Genomic DNA, 15,678 nt, shown 5'->3' on the forward strand with positions numbered 1-15,678 from the left:
GGGAGGGGAGGGGAGGTGTGGGTAACAAGGGGCTGGAGCATGAAAGGAAAGGCAGGATTTGTGGAATGGAAGGGACTGCATGGCGTGGTGATCTATTTACATGACCTCAGGTCACACTGCCTGGACCGGTCAGAGACCATCTGGCCCTACTCCTGGGCTCTCCGTCCTTGTCTTTTGCCTCTGCCTGGCCCTCTGCACAGCTGTCTTCTTGTCTCAGAGAAGGGAGAGCTGTTCTTTCTCTCTAGTCCCTCCTGCCTCTGGTTCTGCCCATTCCTACCTCGAAGCTGCAATAACACAAGGTTTCTCTGTGAAGATCCCCACTGGGCTCCAAGATCAGACCACAGTGGTGGAAACTTGGCCTCGTGTGAAGTCCACCCCTTAAAAGGAGAGGAGTCCGGAGGAAAGTAGCAATGACGGCGAGTCCTCTGAAAATCAGAGTTTATGAGAAAGGGTGCCAAGGGGGGGCGGAGGGTAGAGATGCCCTGTTCCTTCACAGCTCCTCACTGTTTCTTATTGTAGATTTATGTGTTCATTTGCACATTTAATACACCTGCCTCACCAATCTGTAAACCCCGTGAGGGCAAAGCGCTGGTCTGTTTTGTTCAACACTGTCTGCACAGCACCTAGGCCAGTGATTGACACACAGAAACTCTTCAATAACCACCTGTTGAATAAACGATAAAAAAAAAAAAAAAGAAAGAGAAAGAAAGCAAGAAAGAGGAGGAAAAAGAGAAAGAAGAGGAGACAAAGGAAATTATCCAGGGTATATGGGATAGCTGACCTCATATATTTGAAGGGCCCTCATGTTGGAGAACAGACAATACTTGGAGGCAGAATGACAACCACAAGCAGGAGCAGGAAGACCGAGAGATAACCGGTGCACACTTCAACAAAGTGGGACTCGGATACTCGATCCTTCTCTTACTAGCTCTGTGACCACGACTGGTTACTTGACGTCTCTGCGCCTCAACGCATCTGGAAATGGGAGTAATACTAAAATCAACCTTGCCATCTTAGAGTAAATGGAGTAATCTGTGTAAAACTGTTCAGTCGTGGTTGTTACTAGTATTAAGTTACAGAGTAGAATGTAGCCACTATTCAGTATTTTCCCAACAGTTCTAGGTCCAGCAAGCACTGGGCAGCCTCATAAAATAGTGATTCCCCGCCTCCCAGAACGACTTAAAAGGGTAAGGCAGCAAAAACTCTATTTTAAGAAGCAGCCACAGCCTGGATGGAATGCATCCAGATGTGGGAGAGAGTCCACACTGCCTAGAGTGAGTGCTCTTGCTACACAATTATCCCTTCCCTTGCTGTTCCTCCAGCCTCCTTTCTCTGAAGCATTTTCCCTCCTAATTTTATTAAGAAGGTTCATCCTTCACACATCTTTTCTTCGTTCTGTTAAACCTTCTAACATCATTGACTTTTCATTCTCTTGGTCTTCTCTTCTTCCTTTCACAAACCGAACAACTACATAAGTACATTTTGCTGTAATTTCCTCAGCACCCCTGATAAACTTCCTTTTACCTCTGCCTGCTCTCCAGAAGGCTCTGGGACAAACACCAGGCCTTTCCACTCCATCTTTGGAACATCCATCTCCCTTAGCTTCCATGACACCACAATCCAGTGGCCTCTCTTCCTTCTTAGAAGTTCTTTCTAGTGATGTCATTGACTCCATTCCATTGTCAAATTATGAACTTGCCTAAATCCAAGGTGTGACCTTCTTCCTCTTTCTTCTTCCTCAGGAAAATGCATCTGTTCTCAAGAAGTAAGCCATGAGGTCCATGTAAACAGTTCCCACATCTGTATCTTCCACCTGGATCTCTTACCTGCCCCTGCTTCTGTTTCCTACCTTCACGTGCATTCCAGATAACCTGATCTTCAGAGGGAGACCCATGAAACGGTCATCATTTCAGGTACTTCCCCTCCCAAAACCAGTTGTTCTTCCCAACTATCTTCTTTTCAGTAATACCACCAGTCTGCAGGGCCCCCAGGTCAAACCCTTGGTCCTTTGACTCCTTTCTTCTTGTTCCCCTTTACAACTGGGCATCTTTTGGCCCATTGCCGAGTCCCTCACTCCTGAGCCAGTACAACAGCCTCTCAAGGCTCCAATGCAACTATCTGTGTAGTCCAGGACTGAGACCTACAACCAAACAACATTTCTTGAAGAATCTGCAGTCAACACACATTCCCCTACTCAAAAACTAAATACTTTTTGATTTCTTCAGCATCAAATGTAAATTTCTGATTCAATAAGCCAGCCCTCCCTCTAACTCAGATTACCTGACTCAGCACCCAGCCTCTCAACCCCCAGGATTCCTTAGGCTTCTCTGCTCTGGCTAGTCCTACTTTGTTACACACACACACACACACACACACACACACACACACACACACACACATTGTCTGTCTGTCTCTCTCTGTTCCTCCTCTGGGTGTTATTTTATGCTATCGCCCTAATTTGTAAGGTCCTTTGCCCTTCTCTTTTCTCTAATTCTATATTCCCCCCAAGACCCAGTTTCTCAAATCACCTCCTTCTCAAAGTTTTTTCTAACTCACTTCTGCCAAAAGAAAAACCATCATTCTCAGCAGATAATGACCTGACCCCCTTTGACCTGACCCCCTGCCAAAAGGCAATACACTTATTCTTTCTAAAATTCCAGAGCTATAATTTCCTGTCTTAGAGGAACTTCACACATCCTACCATGCACTGAGCAAGGAGAATTCATCAGCCTTTCAGGGAATGGTTTTTGAGATCTGGAGGAACAGAACAAAACTATCTCTAATCGCCCCAGCTGGAGCTGACATCTCCAAGCCTCCCCTGAACCACTATAACCATCTGCGTCCTTTCTTCAGCATCAAGTGCAGCCGTTCCCTGGAGTTACTTATTAGCACGCCTTGTTTGCCTTTTTCTCTCCCAACTAGTTTGTGAACTCCTGGGAGAAACAGACTGTACTTGATTCAACTTGGTAAGCACTCATTGTAAAACAAACAAACAAACAAGAAATAGGTGAACCAATAAATAAGCATTTCTTCAGGCAAAAGTCCAAATTTATAGATACTCTTACAGAGGATTCCCTTGTCTAATTTCTGTTTGGTGAGCACCTCTCACACAGATCTAGATGGTGTATCTGGAGATAAGCCAACATGGCCATGATCTCAAAGTTCATTTTATAGGCTCTCAGCCATGATAAAGTAATAAACAGCTGTAAAACTGGACAAAATATATGAAAAAACTGTTTTCATGGGATAATCAGTAGCACAGGAGAAAAGGAAAATAAAAGTGGTAGGCCCTAGCACTGTCCTGATTTTCTGCCTGGAAGCATTTAGCACACCCTGACATGGGAAAGAGGGAATGAAAGAAAAATATTATTGATGGAAACTCTGATTCCAAAAAGGAATGAGGGACTTCCAGTGCAGCATGATGGAGTAAGCCGACTAAATTCTATTTATCCTCCTATTTACAACAAAGAACTCTGGACAAAATATGAAAAACAACTATTAAGGGACTCTGAAAAATAAATAAAACCAGGAATATTGAGGAAGAGAGTCAAAATCTGGGAAAGCAATCCATATGGAGGTAAGTGTTCTGTTTTTACCTCTTTTCTGTTGCATCTGTGAACCAAATGTGGGTACCCAGCTAAGCTAGGGTAATGGTATGGGTAAAATGGCCACAGAAATCTCTTCTTTCTGGCCAGGAGAAGGAGCCTTGTGATCCAGAAAGTATGGAAGGAAATTTCTATTTCTTTGTTTTTTCTTCCTTTTTTTCTCCCGCTCATCTCATGATAGTGAGCTCTCAGCAGAGTCAGTGTGGCTGGCAATGTCAGTAGCCACAACTCTACTAGAGAACCTACTAGAAACCACATCTTTCAGGACGGGGCTTGGGAAAAGGGGGCACTTCAGGCCAGAGAATGGACAGAATCCCTGATTTGTTTCTCTTTTATCTCTCTATTTTGCCCGAGGACAGCCCCCATTGCACAAACTGTGCAGAAGCAGTACAGATAGGTAAAACTGAGCTTAAGGAGAATTCCAGAGGGGAGAGACAGAAATATGCTAATTCTGTGAAGAAATTGGCCTAGGGTCCCAGCTCATCTCTGAGCACACATGTATGGACAGACTCAAAGCAGCATAATAAAGTCTTTAAGAAAAAGAAAACTGAGATTTAAAATACACCCAGGTCTCAGACCAAACAACATGATGCTCCATCACGGATATGATGTAAAATTACTCAATATACAATAGCAAAACAAAATAAAACAAATGACCAATTGGGTTTTTTTATTTAAATTTTGTTAGTTACCATACAGTGCAATATTGGTTTCAGGAGTAGAATTCAGTGATTCATCACTTACATACAACACCCAGTGCTCATCACAAGTGCCCTCCCTAATACCCATCTAGCCCATCCCCCACCCATCTCCCTCCATCAACCCTCAGTTTGTTCTCTATAGTTAAGAGCCACTTATGGCTTGTTCACCTCTTTCCTTTTTTTCTCCCTCCCCATATGTTCATCGGTTCTGTTTCTTAAATTCTACATGTGAGTGAGATCATATGGTATTTGTCTTTCTCTGACTGACTTATTTCACTTAGCATAATACACCCTAGCTCCATTCATATTATTGCAAATGGCAAGATTTCATTCTTTTTGATGGCTGAATAACTATGGAGAAAGCCCAAATGCCCACTGACTGATGAATGGATAAAGAAGATGTGGTCCAGATATACAATGAAGCATTATTCAGCCATAATTATTATTCGGCCAATTCGTAAAGGTAAAGATAATCAACAAATGCCAATAACAAGACGACCCAGATGTTGAAGTGATCAAAGACTTTAACGAAGCTATCTGTTATAACTGTGTTCCCAGAGGGAAAAGTAAACATTCCGGAAAATTGATGAAAAGGTAGTTCTAAGTAGGGAAATAGAAATTATTTTTAAAAACAGAAAATTTGGGGCACCTGAGTGGCTCAGTCAGTTAAGCATTAGCCTTCGGCTCAGGTCATGATCCCAGTGTCCCAGGATCTAGCCCCACAGTGGGCTCACTGCTCAGCAGGGAGTCTGCTTCTCCCTCTGCCCCTCCCCCCTGCTCATGCTCTCTCTCTCAAATAAAATCTTTAAAAAATAAAAATAAAAAACGGAAAATTTTAACTGAAAAATACAACATCTAATATTAAAAATTATAGCAAAGTGGTGGAGGGTGGGAAGGATGGGGTGGCTGGGTGATAGACACCGGGGAGGGTATGTGCTATGGTGAGTGCTGTGAATTGTGCAAGACTGTTGAATCACAGATCTGTACCTCTGAAACAAATAATAGATTATATGTTAAAAAAAAGAAGAAGAAGAAGAAGAAGATAGCTGGAGGGGAAGAATGAAGGGGGGGAAATCGGAAGGGGAGATGAACCATGAGAGACGATGGACTCTGAAAAACAAACTGAGGGTTCTAGAGGGGAGGGGGGTGGGAGGATGGGTTAGCCTGGTGATGGCTATTAAAGAGGGCACATTCTGCGTGGAGCACTGGATGCTACATGCAAATAATGAATCATGGAACACTACATCAAAAACTAATGATGTAATGTATGGTGATTAACATAATAAAATAAATAAATAATAAAAATTATAGCAAAATGGAAACAGAGGAAGAGTCAGTAAACTCAAAGATAGATCTCAGAACCTGTCCAATCTGCAGAACAGAGAGAAAAAAGTTGAAAAAAGAAATTAGAGTTTTGAAGAATGTGAGACAGTAGCAAAAGATCTAAAAGTTGTGTAACTGGAGTTCCAGAGGAGGCGAGAAAGGTATTAGTGCAAAAAAAAAAAAAAAAAATGAGGAAATAATGGCTGAAAACGAACCAGATTTCATAAAAGATGTAAACTTACAGATTCAAGAATCTCAACAGACGGCAAACCATACACAGATTCATCATAATCAAATAGTCAAATTATCAAACTTCTGAAAACTAAAGACAAAGGAAAAATCTTGAAAACAGCTACGTATAGGGAAGAACAATTTAATGGCAGAATGCTTATCAGAAACTATGAAGGACAAAGGAACAACATTCTTAAAGTGTAAAAAGAAAAGAGTTGTCAACCCACAATTCAGAAATAAAGGTGAAATAAGGACAGTCTCAGACAAAGGAAAACTAACCTAATTTGTTACCAGCAGAACTGCTCTAAAAGAAATGAAAAAGGGAGTCCTTTAGGAAAATGATTAAATAGGGAAACTGGAACTTCAGAAAACAAGGAAGAGTAAGAAAAATGTTATTTATCTGGGTAAATATAAAGGACTAGTTTTCTCCTCTTAAATTATGTAAAATATGTATAACTGCTAAAAGCTATGTGTGTGTGTGTATATATATATATACACATTCTCAGAGTTTTTAATTATGTAGATATAGCACACAGGACAACTATAACAAAGGTGGAGGGTAAAGGGACCTATATGATTATAAGGCTCTATATTTTACTTGAAGTACTAAAATGTCAACTCGATGTAGACTGCTAGAGTTTATATATAAATACATATGATATGTAGGTGTGTGTATATATATATATATATAAAACTATAACATACATATATACAAAAATAGAACATATATGTGTAATGTCTAGAGCAACCACTAAAATAAAAATACAAAGATAAAGCCAAAAAACCAACAGATAAATTAAAACTGAATTCAATATTCAAATAACCTAAAAGATGTCAAAAAAGGAAAAATAGAAGAACAAAAAACAGGGAGACAAACAAACAAAAACAAAATGATAGTTCTAAATCCAACCATATCAAATATAACATTAAGTACAAGTGGCCTAAAAGACCAAATGAAAGACAAAGACTATAAGATTAAATTTTTAAAAATCACACAATATCCAACAATATGTTTTCTATAAGGAACTCACTGTAAATATAAAGATATAAATTAAAAGTAAGAAGTTGGAACAGATACCACATAAGCAATAATCAAAAGAAACCTAAGAGGCTATATTAATATCAATCAAAATAAATTTCAAAATATGAATGTCACCAGGGATAAAAAGACATATTATGCAATAATTAAGGAATCAAATCATCAAGAAATGAGTCAATCCTAAATGTGTAGGCACCTAATAAAGAACTTCTCAAACTCAAAACTCAAAAAACAAATAATCCAGTCAAGAAATGGGGAGAAGACATGAGCAGACAGTTCTCCAAAGAAGACATACAAATGGCTAACAGACACATGAAAGCCATCAGGGAAATACAAATCAAAATCACAATGAGATACCACCTTACACCAGTTAGAATGGCAAAAATTAAGAAGGCAGGAAACAAGTGTTGGCAAGGATGTGGAGAAAGGGGAACCCTCTTACACTGTTGGTAGGAATGCAAGCCGGTACAGCCACTCCGGAAAACAGTATGGAGGTTCCTTAAGATGTTAAAAACAGAGCTACCCTACGACCCAGCAATTGCACCACTAGGTATTTATCCCAAAGATACAGATGTAGTGAAAAGAAGGGGCACATGAACCCCAATGTTCATTGCAGTAGCCAAACTGTGGAAGGAGCTGAGATGCCCTTCAAAAGATAAATGGATAAAGAAGATGTGGTTCATATATACAATCGAGTATTACTCAGTCATCAGAAAGGATGAATACCCACCATTTACATCGACATGGATGGAACTGGAGGGGATTATACTAAGTGAAATAAGTCAAGGAGTGAAAGACAATTATCATATGGTTTCACTCATGTGAAACATAAGGAATAGCACGGAGGACCACGGAAGGGGGAAACTGAAGGGGAAGAAATCAGAGAGGGAGACAAACCATGAGAGACTCTGGACTCCAGGAAACAAACTGAGGGTCACAGAAGGGAGGGAGGTGGGGGGGATGGGATAACGGAGTGATAGGTATTAAGGAGTGCACGTGTGATGATGAGCACTGGGTGTTATACTCAACTAATGAATCACTGAACACTACATCAAAAACTAATGATGTATTATGTTGGCTAATTGAACATAATAAAAAATACATGAAATAAAAAATGATAGAATTAAAAGGAGAAGTAGATAAAACAAAACTTGGAGACTTTAGGAATCCTCTATTGGTAATGCAAATAGCAAACAGAAAAAAATAAGTAAGGGTACAAAAGATCTGAACAACTCTATTAACCAAATTGATCTAACTGACATCGATTGAACACTCCACCAAATAATAACAGAAAATGTTCTTTTGAAGTGTGGAACATGGAACATTCAGCAAGATACACCATATTCTGAGGCATAAAACAAACCTGAACAAATTTTAAATAACTAAAATCAAACCAAGTATGTTCTCAGACTATATCAGAATTAAACTAGAAATCAGTAAGAGAAAGATATCTGGGAAATCCCCAAATATTCAGAAATAAAAAACACATATAAAACCATGAGTGAAAAGAACACCAAATGGAAAATTTTTAAGTATTTTAATTGAATAGAAAGTAAATTTCATTACACCATAATAAAATTTATATGATGTTGCTAAACCGAGTTATTAGGGAGAGAATTTTTCCATTACATACTTATAATAGAAAAAGGATAAAGGTCTCAAATCAATGATCTAAGTTTTCACCATAAGAAACTAGAAACAGGAAGAACAATTTAAACCTAAGGCAAACAAAATGAAGAAAAGATAATAAGAGCAGAAATCAATGAAAATGAAATATATGAAGATAACAGAAGAAATCAGTATCACAAAAAAAAATGTGTTTTTTGAAAAAAGTCAATAAAATTGGAAAGCTTCTAGCCAGAATGACCACAAAGAAAAGAGAGAGATGATGTAAATTACCAATATCAAGTATGAAAGAGGGGACATCACTACTGACGTTACAGACATAAAAAATAATAGGGGGATATTATGAACAATTTAACTTGCATTAAGTCAGCAATATAGATGAAATGAACCAATTTTCTGACAGATACAAACTACTAAAGTTCATTCAAAAAGAAATAGATAATCTGAATAATCCTATAATCATTATTAAATAAATATAATTAGTAATTTAAAACTTTCCAATGACTATACCAGGCCAAGAAGTCCTCACTGGCAAATTCTATTAAACAAAAATTCAAGAAAGAAAAAATTATAATTCTCTTCCAGGAAAAATAGAAAAGGAAGCATTTCACAACTCATTTTATGAACTCAGCATTACCCACACCCTAAAGCCTGTCAGAGATAAGAAAACTACAGACCAATAATCTTCATGAAGACAGATGCAGAAATTGTCAATGAGGTATTAGTGAGCTGATCCAGCAATACATAAAAATACAATACACCATGACCATGTGGGGTTTATTCTGAGAATATGAAGCTAATTCAACATTTGAAAATCAAACACTGTGATTCATAATATTTACCCCTCAAAAAGATCATATTATCTCAATGGATGCTCACTCTCAGTGAAGCCAGACACCAGGTTACAAGGATGCTCCAGCAGCCCTATAGACAGGAATACCTGGAGAAGCAATGGGACCTCTCACCACTAGCCAGTATCAGTTTGCTAGCCTTGTGAGCAAGGTACCACGCAAGTAGATCCTGCAGCTCCAGTTAAGATCTAAGATGGCTGCATCCTTGGCTGATATCTGACTGCTATCTCATGAGAGACTCCAAGCAAAGAAACACCTAGTCAAGCTATTCCCACATTCCTAACTCATAGGAACTATAAAAGATAAATTGTTATTATTATTTTGAACCACTAATTTTTTAGCTAATTTCCTATGCAATATTAGATAACCAACACAAAACAAAGTATACATTAACACCACAACAACATACCACCACAAGTTGACAGTATCAAGTATTCTCAAGGATTTTCATACATTACTGATGGGAGTATAAAGTGGTATAACTGCTGTAAAAACAGTTTGTCAATTCCTTATAAAGTTAAACATACACTTACCATATAATTCAGCAATTCCAAAATCAATTTAAGACAACTGACAACATATGTCCACACAATGGCTTAAACAGGAACTTCCTGGGATGCTAGAAATGTTCTGAATCTTTATCTGGGTGGTGATTATATGGAAGCTGCATATGTGAATTATAATCAAGCTATACATGAGATTAATACATTCAATGTACTTCATTGTATTTGTCATCACTCAATTAAAAAAATAATTTTCTGATGTTAAAATGCAAGTTCTTATGTCCCACAACCAGAGATTCATTTCCAGAAAAGTCTAGAATTGAGCAAAATTATTTCAATAAAAGGACCTCATTTTGAGAAACCATGGGAAGTGGCCACATAACCCCTTTTCAGGGCTACTGAGCTCTTAAATGAAGCCCAACATCTGCCTCAAAATCTGGGAGCTGCTCCCTAATGCCAAGGGTTGGTTGAAATTATGAATTGATAAAGTAGAATCTCAGCACTTTTTATGATCTTGTACACATTCATTCTTCTATGGCCTTATATATTTATTCCTTAATAATCCAGACTAGAATCTTCCAAGTAGGTTATTTTATATAATGCTCACAAAGACTCCATGAGGTACTCAAGACAAGTTCTGTATTTTCTCCTTTAGGAAAAAAGCCCCAGAGTCTCAACAAGTTTAAGGAAGTTGCACAACATGTCAAAGCTAATAAAAGGCCAGTATCATAATAGAATCCAAGTCTTCTAGCTCCTAATCTAGTGTTCCCTCCACCACGGAACACTTACTTTAATTACCTGGGCTGAAAATGTGGAAAGGATCTATAAAGGAGACCTGCCCATGCCCACCCTCATGAACAATATTCTGATGAAAACTGAATAAAAGATAAATAAGAGGAAAAACAGAGTCAGTGGTTTAAAGTTTCCTTTTGATTTCCTCTGGCTAGTTGCCTGATTTCCTCTAAGCTTGCTTGGATTTTCTTTGTTTTTATTTTCAGATCTTCCCGTTAGCCTTTTCCTTACTCCAGGGAATTCTCACTGCCTACCTCTCCATGCACCTGTTGTTATGTAATTACAAAAGTAATGTTCAAGACACAGAGACTCGTAATTAACCAAATGGTTGGATGCATCTGCCCCAACAGAGCTCTCCTCCTGCCCAGTTCTGGGACTTCCCACATTCTGGAATGCCTATGTTCACCAAGTGAATCTGAGAGAGTTTTCCTGGGAAAGGACCCAAGCTCATAAGAGCCCAGCTGGAAAGTTCATCACAAAATTTACTGAATTAAAAAAAAAAAAGTTGTTTTGAGAAATCTGGCTCAGCAAGAAGGGTACGAAGATACCTCCCACCCCCTCCCTACCTCCCTACCAGGCCAACACTCTTTTATTTTTTTTAATTTTTTTTAAAGATTTTATTTATTTATTTGAGAGAGAGAGAATGAGAGATAGAGAGCACGAGAGGGAAGAGGGTCAGAGGGAGAAGCAGACTCCCTGCTGAGCAGGAAGCCCGATGTGGGACTCGATCCCGGGATTCCAGGATCATGACCTGAGCCGAAGGCAGTCATTTAACCAACTGAGCCACCCAGGCGCCCACCAACACTCTTTTAAACTGCTCCTTCCTCACACCTTGGCCCATATGAATATCCCAGGTCATCACTAGATTAAGAAACATTGGCCACATCCTAGACTGGAGGACAACACAATGGCTCTAAAAAAGAAGACACCCCTAGGGCTCTTTGATAAGTTTATTCGCAGCTCTTGTCACATAACCTCTGGACCTATAACCATCCTCACAAAAATATCCTATTCTCCTTCTACTCCCAAGCAGAAATAATGTCCATGTGCATCTTTTGAAAGCAATGGCTCAGCCATGGCTCATAAAAAATACTACCTATAAAATGCTATGTGGATGCTTAACAGCCTCTTTTAGGTTGAGCCACATTCCTGAAGACTCAAGTCCCTGGGCTATGTGTCTCCACAAAATCTGAAAGGTCTAATTGCTCTTACTGGGCTCATGTCCATCAACCAGTTGGCACCTTCCATCTTTCTCCTGCCTTCCACTTGACAATGAATGGTGAAGCCAGAAATGTAAGGAAAGGGCACAGCTCCAGCTAATAATAACAAATTACCAGAGGTCAGTGGCCCAGCACCTCTCTAGGCACTGAGGGGCTTGAACTACACACATTGCTCTCAGTTAAGAAAGACCCACCATCTGAGAACTACTGTTCTCTAATGCCTCTATCTTGTTCTTCTTCATTATTAGACTTCCTATTTTCATAAAGTTAAGGCTTGCTTTCTTTGTGTAGAAGAAAAAATAACTGGATTGTGAATATACTGCTTGAATCTTTGAACCAAATCCAAGGTCAAAAGACCTTGGAAGATACTACTTAATAGAAATGAAGTAAATACCACACCTCAATTCTCCTCATCCATGTTTCTGAGTAAGACAATAAAAACTATCATCCTGGTCACTCTCCCCATTTCCACTGGATCCCACTTCTTATCTCAGGAATTAGAAGTTAGTTGCATGGGAGCCCACATCTGCTGCTAACGTCACCACATGTGGCCACACATAGGGACTGCACAACTCCAGATGGCACCATTTAAATAAACTAAAATGTATATGCAATTCTTGGAGTTATAGAGTACACAACCTGCACAACCAGACACTGGGGTGTTGCTGCTGCTAGGAAAAACCATATGGTTCAGATTGATGGAGCACTTTATTATTTCAGGCATTGGGTTACAGATTTACATGTATCCTCTAATTTAATTTCCATGACAACATCTTGAGATAGGAATTATTACTATCACTATTTTGCTAATGATGAAACTGGGGCTCAAAGATTTTAAGAAAATAAAATATTTTAAAGAATTTTCCAAGTCATGGCTATCGAACACCAAATATTTGTTGCATGGCCTTTTGACAAGGATAATGTAAAGCTTTTCATCTATTTACATGTCTTTGTTATTTATAATCTGCATCTTGAGATGATTCCTTTAGTGAAAAGAGCCCTGATTTGAAGGCAAAAAGATCTGTAGTCTTAGGACCTAGCACAGCATCTAGCATCTCATAACCTCCCAATACATAAGTGAAGGTTTCTAGGTCTACCAATTTTTACTTTGAAAAAAGTCTTATCAAATAGCTGGATTCCAGTTACTCCATTTACAAAAGAAAAATATTTGCCTTGCCTACTGTAAGATTGGAAAAAATAATAAATTTGAAAGTTCTTTATAAATTACAAAGTCCCATACAACCATAACAGGACATTAGTAATGGTTATAGAGAAAGGCAAAATGTCCTTTATGAACCAGGCTGGGCAAATTCCCACAAAGCGAGGTTATCAGGCAATAATCCTAAGAGTGGCAAGGGCTACCACTTCTGCTGACACAACTCCCCCTATCTTCCTCTCCCACGTGCAGGCTGGTCGCCCTTGTCCTTCAGAAGACATACTTCCTTATAAAAGCATTCAGTTTTATTAATGATAACACCTTCCTCCCACACCATGCACATAAACCCCTCATGGGATTTCCTTCTTTTTCTTTTGTAAGTTTGTGAAAAGATCAAATGGATTTAGATGATTTCATCACTCTAATAGCCATATATATATGTGTGTGTATATATATATTCTCAGCATGTCAAAGGGTTTTCAAGTAGCTAGTAGCAGTCCACCAAATCTAGAACTGATCTCATCTTCTCAAGACCTAGGTATCTCCTGCCCTGCCCAATGGCTTGATGACACACACACTAGAGATGCATCTCAGATGCATAATCCTCTATGGGTATGGCCTCCTCTCCAGTGGATAGACAGACAGCACCCCAAATAAATACTCTGTCTCAGTCCAGGGGCAGATATAAATAAACCCAGTAATTTCAAAATATTTTTTCCACTAACAATCTTCTCTGTAAGTACATCCCATCCAATTTCAAAGATACATATGCAATTCTTTTCTTTTCCTACAGGAAACATCAACATCCAAAGTCTCTTGAGAGTTGAATTCTGAAAGATCCTGATCCCTGCTGCTGTTCCCCATCCCAGCTCTCCTTCCTGTTGTGTCTTCTCGTTTCCAAATATAAAACTGATTAATTATGAATGCTGTGGCTTATCTGACCCACATCTTACCTTACTCTTTGCTCCTTTGGAATTCCATTCCATAGTCAGAGGAATATCAATTTCAGAAAATAAGGTTTCCCTGATATGCACCCTGAAGTTTCCTTCTGCAAGTCTCATCTTGTTACTTCTACGGGCCACACTATATAACTCCTCTCCTTCACAGCCTCTCCCTCTTCAGAGATTTGTAGATTGTTACCATGGCTTTCCCTTCATTGCCACTTCACTCAGCCATATATATTTAATTCTTTTCATCTTTCACCATAAATCAGTCCCTTCAACTCTTAAATCAGCTCTCTGCCCTTCTCTGGACTAGTTCCAACTCTCCCAATTCACCTCCAATAACTGATATCCCTTCTGGGAGCTCTAATTTCCTTTCTATCTTCCTTGGCTCTCTTTGCCCGCTCCAGAAATAAAATCGGGAGGGACTGAAAGATGTGTGAGGTCAAGGGTCAGGTGTATTGCATTGCATACCTCTACTTTAAGTTTCTCAGGCCTCTCCAAAGCACATGTAAAATCCCCAGTCATATATCCCCTTTCCTGGAGTGAGAGAGGGGTGCTTATAGAGAAACAGGCCCTCCTATCCCACAAGTCAATATCCTCTAGGCCTTTGCCTGGGAGATGGCAGAAGCAAGATGTCAAAACATCCACAAAACAGGTTACAAAGTGGGGCTGTGAGCAATGCAGCAGACATCTTTTCTGAGGTTTGGACTATCCCAGAATGATGCACCAAAATTCATACAGTCTCAGCAATGGCCTTTCTACCTTTCTACCCCTTCTACTCTCCATGAATGAGTACTTTGAAATACTGATCCCATTTATGAATTCAAAGCAACCCAGGAAGAAAAAACATTGCATATCATGCATTATAAGGCCTCTCAGACATGCTTTCATCCTCTCAGATATCCCAAACCACAAGCAAAACAAAGTTACTTTATCCTGACTGGGTGCGTTTCCATTTCAATCACATCCCTAGTCACGGTCTTGTTCAGATTCAGGAAGCTATCTTCAGTCTGAGACAAATGGGTTGTTGTAGGCCACTCACCACAAGGGGAACAGGCAGAACACACTTCCTCTCCTGTCCCCTCCTCACAGTTAGCATGCCTGTGCCCCTCTAGGCCAGACCACGGTCATTTGGGCAGAAGCAGGGAGAAATAAGCTGAGTTGTGCCTATTTTCCTTTGTATACTTGAAGATCCTAGGTCACAGAGGGGTTAAATGTCTTTTCTACAACACAAGTCTATATAAGAAGAATAAACCCATTTCCTCAAACGCAATAAATAGTAAAATCAATCCAAGTGTGAGAAGCTAAGCTTGAATTTTCATACAGGAAAGTGAATGGAACCACATGATATATATTGCCCCAAACATGAAACATGAGATAGCAGGGTGTGTCCACTCCCTCCATGGGAAGGTCTGCAGTGGAAACCATATCTGAATGAGGCTGGGGAGGCAGTGGTAAGGCAAGAGGCTTGTCCTCCATGGCCATCCGCCTAACTGAAAACAGCATATGCCTCAGAGCAAGAGAGTCCAGCCTGTTCCAAGTGTGATCACCATAAGGCCCAAAGTGCTTTTCAATAAACTGTCTGTCTCTCTGGAGGTCATGGGGAGCTCATACAGTTACACTTAGTGTCTTATTTGATCCCATCAATAATCATTTGATCCCAATGCTGCTGAAAAATGCTTGGCCA

The 15,678-nt window shown here is 39.4% G+C and overlaps 1 protein-coding gene and 1 long non-coding RNA gene across 6 annotated transcripts in view; one reads left to right on the forward strand and one right to left on the reverse strand.

Moving 5' to 3' along the window:
• ALK (ALK receptor tyrosine kinase) overlaps nt 1-15,678 on the reverse strand; it is a 678,620-nt gene that overhangs the window by 659,983 nt on the left and 2,959 nt on the right. The window lies entirely within an intron of this gene.
• Nucleotides 1,688-13,960, forward strand: LOC112820906 (uncharacterized). 5 transcript variants are annotated; one of them, XR_012379682.1, is made up of 4 exons: nt 1,688-1,913; nt 2,661-2,966; nt 3,470-3,577; nt 13,841-13,960. It is a non-coding gene; the product is annotated as an uncharacterized lncRNA (long non-coding RNA). The 5 variants fall into 5 exon arrangements; XR_012379679.1 differs by having other exon boundaries at nt 2,923-2,966; XR_012379680.1 differs by lacking the exon at nt 13,841-13,960 and adding an exon at nt 10,535-10,768 and having other exon boundaries at nt 2,923-2,966.

Source organism: Callorhinus ursinus, unplaced genomic scaffold (assembly GCF_003265705.2).
Source record: "Callorhinus ursinus isolate GAN/ISIS: 27379988/994484 unplaced genomic scaffold, GSC_fseal_2.0 scaffold10, whole genome shotgun sequence".
NCBI lineage: Eukaryota > Metazoa > Chordata > Mammalia > Carnivora > Otariidae > Callorhinus > Callorhinus ursinus.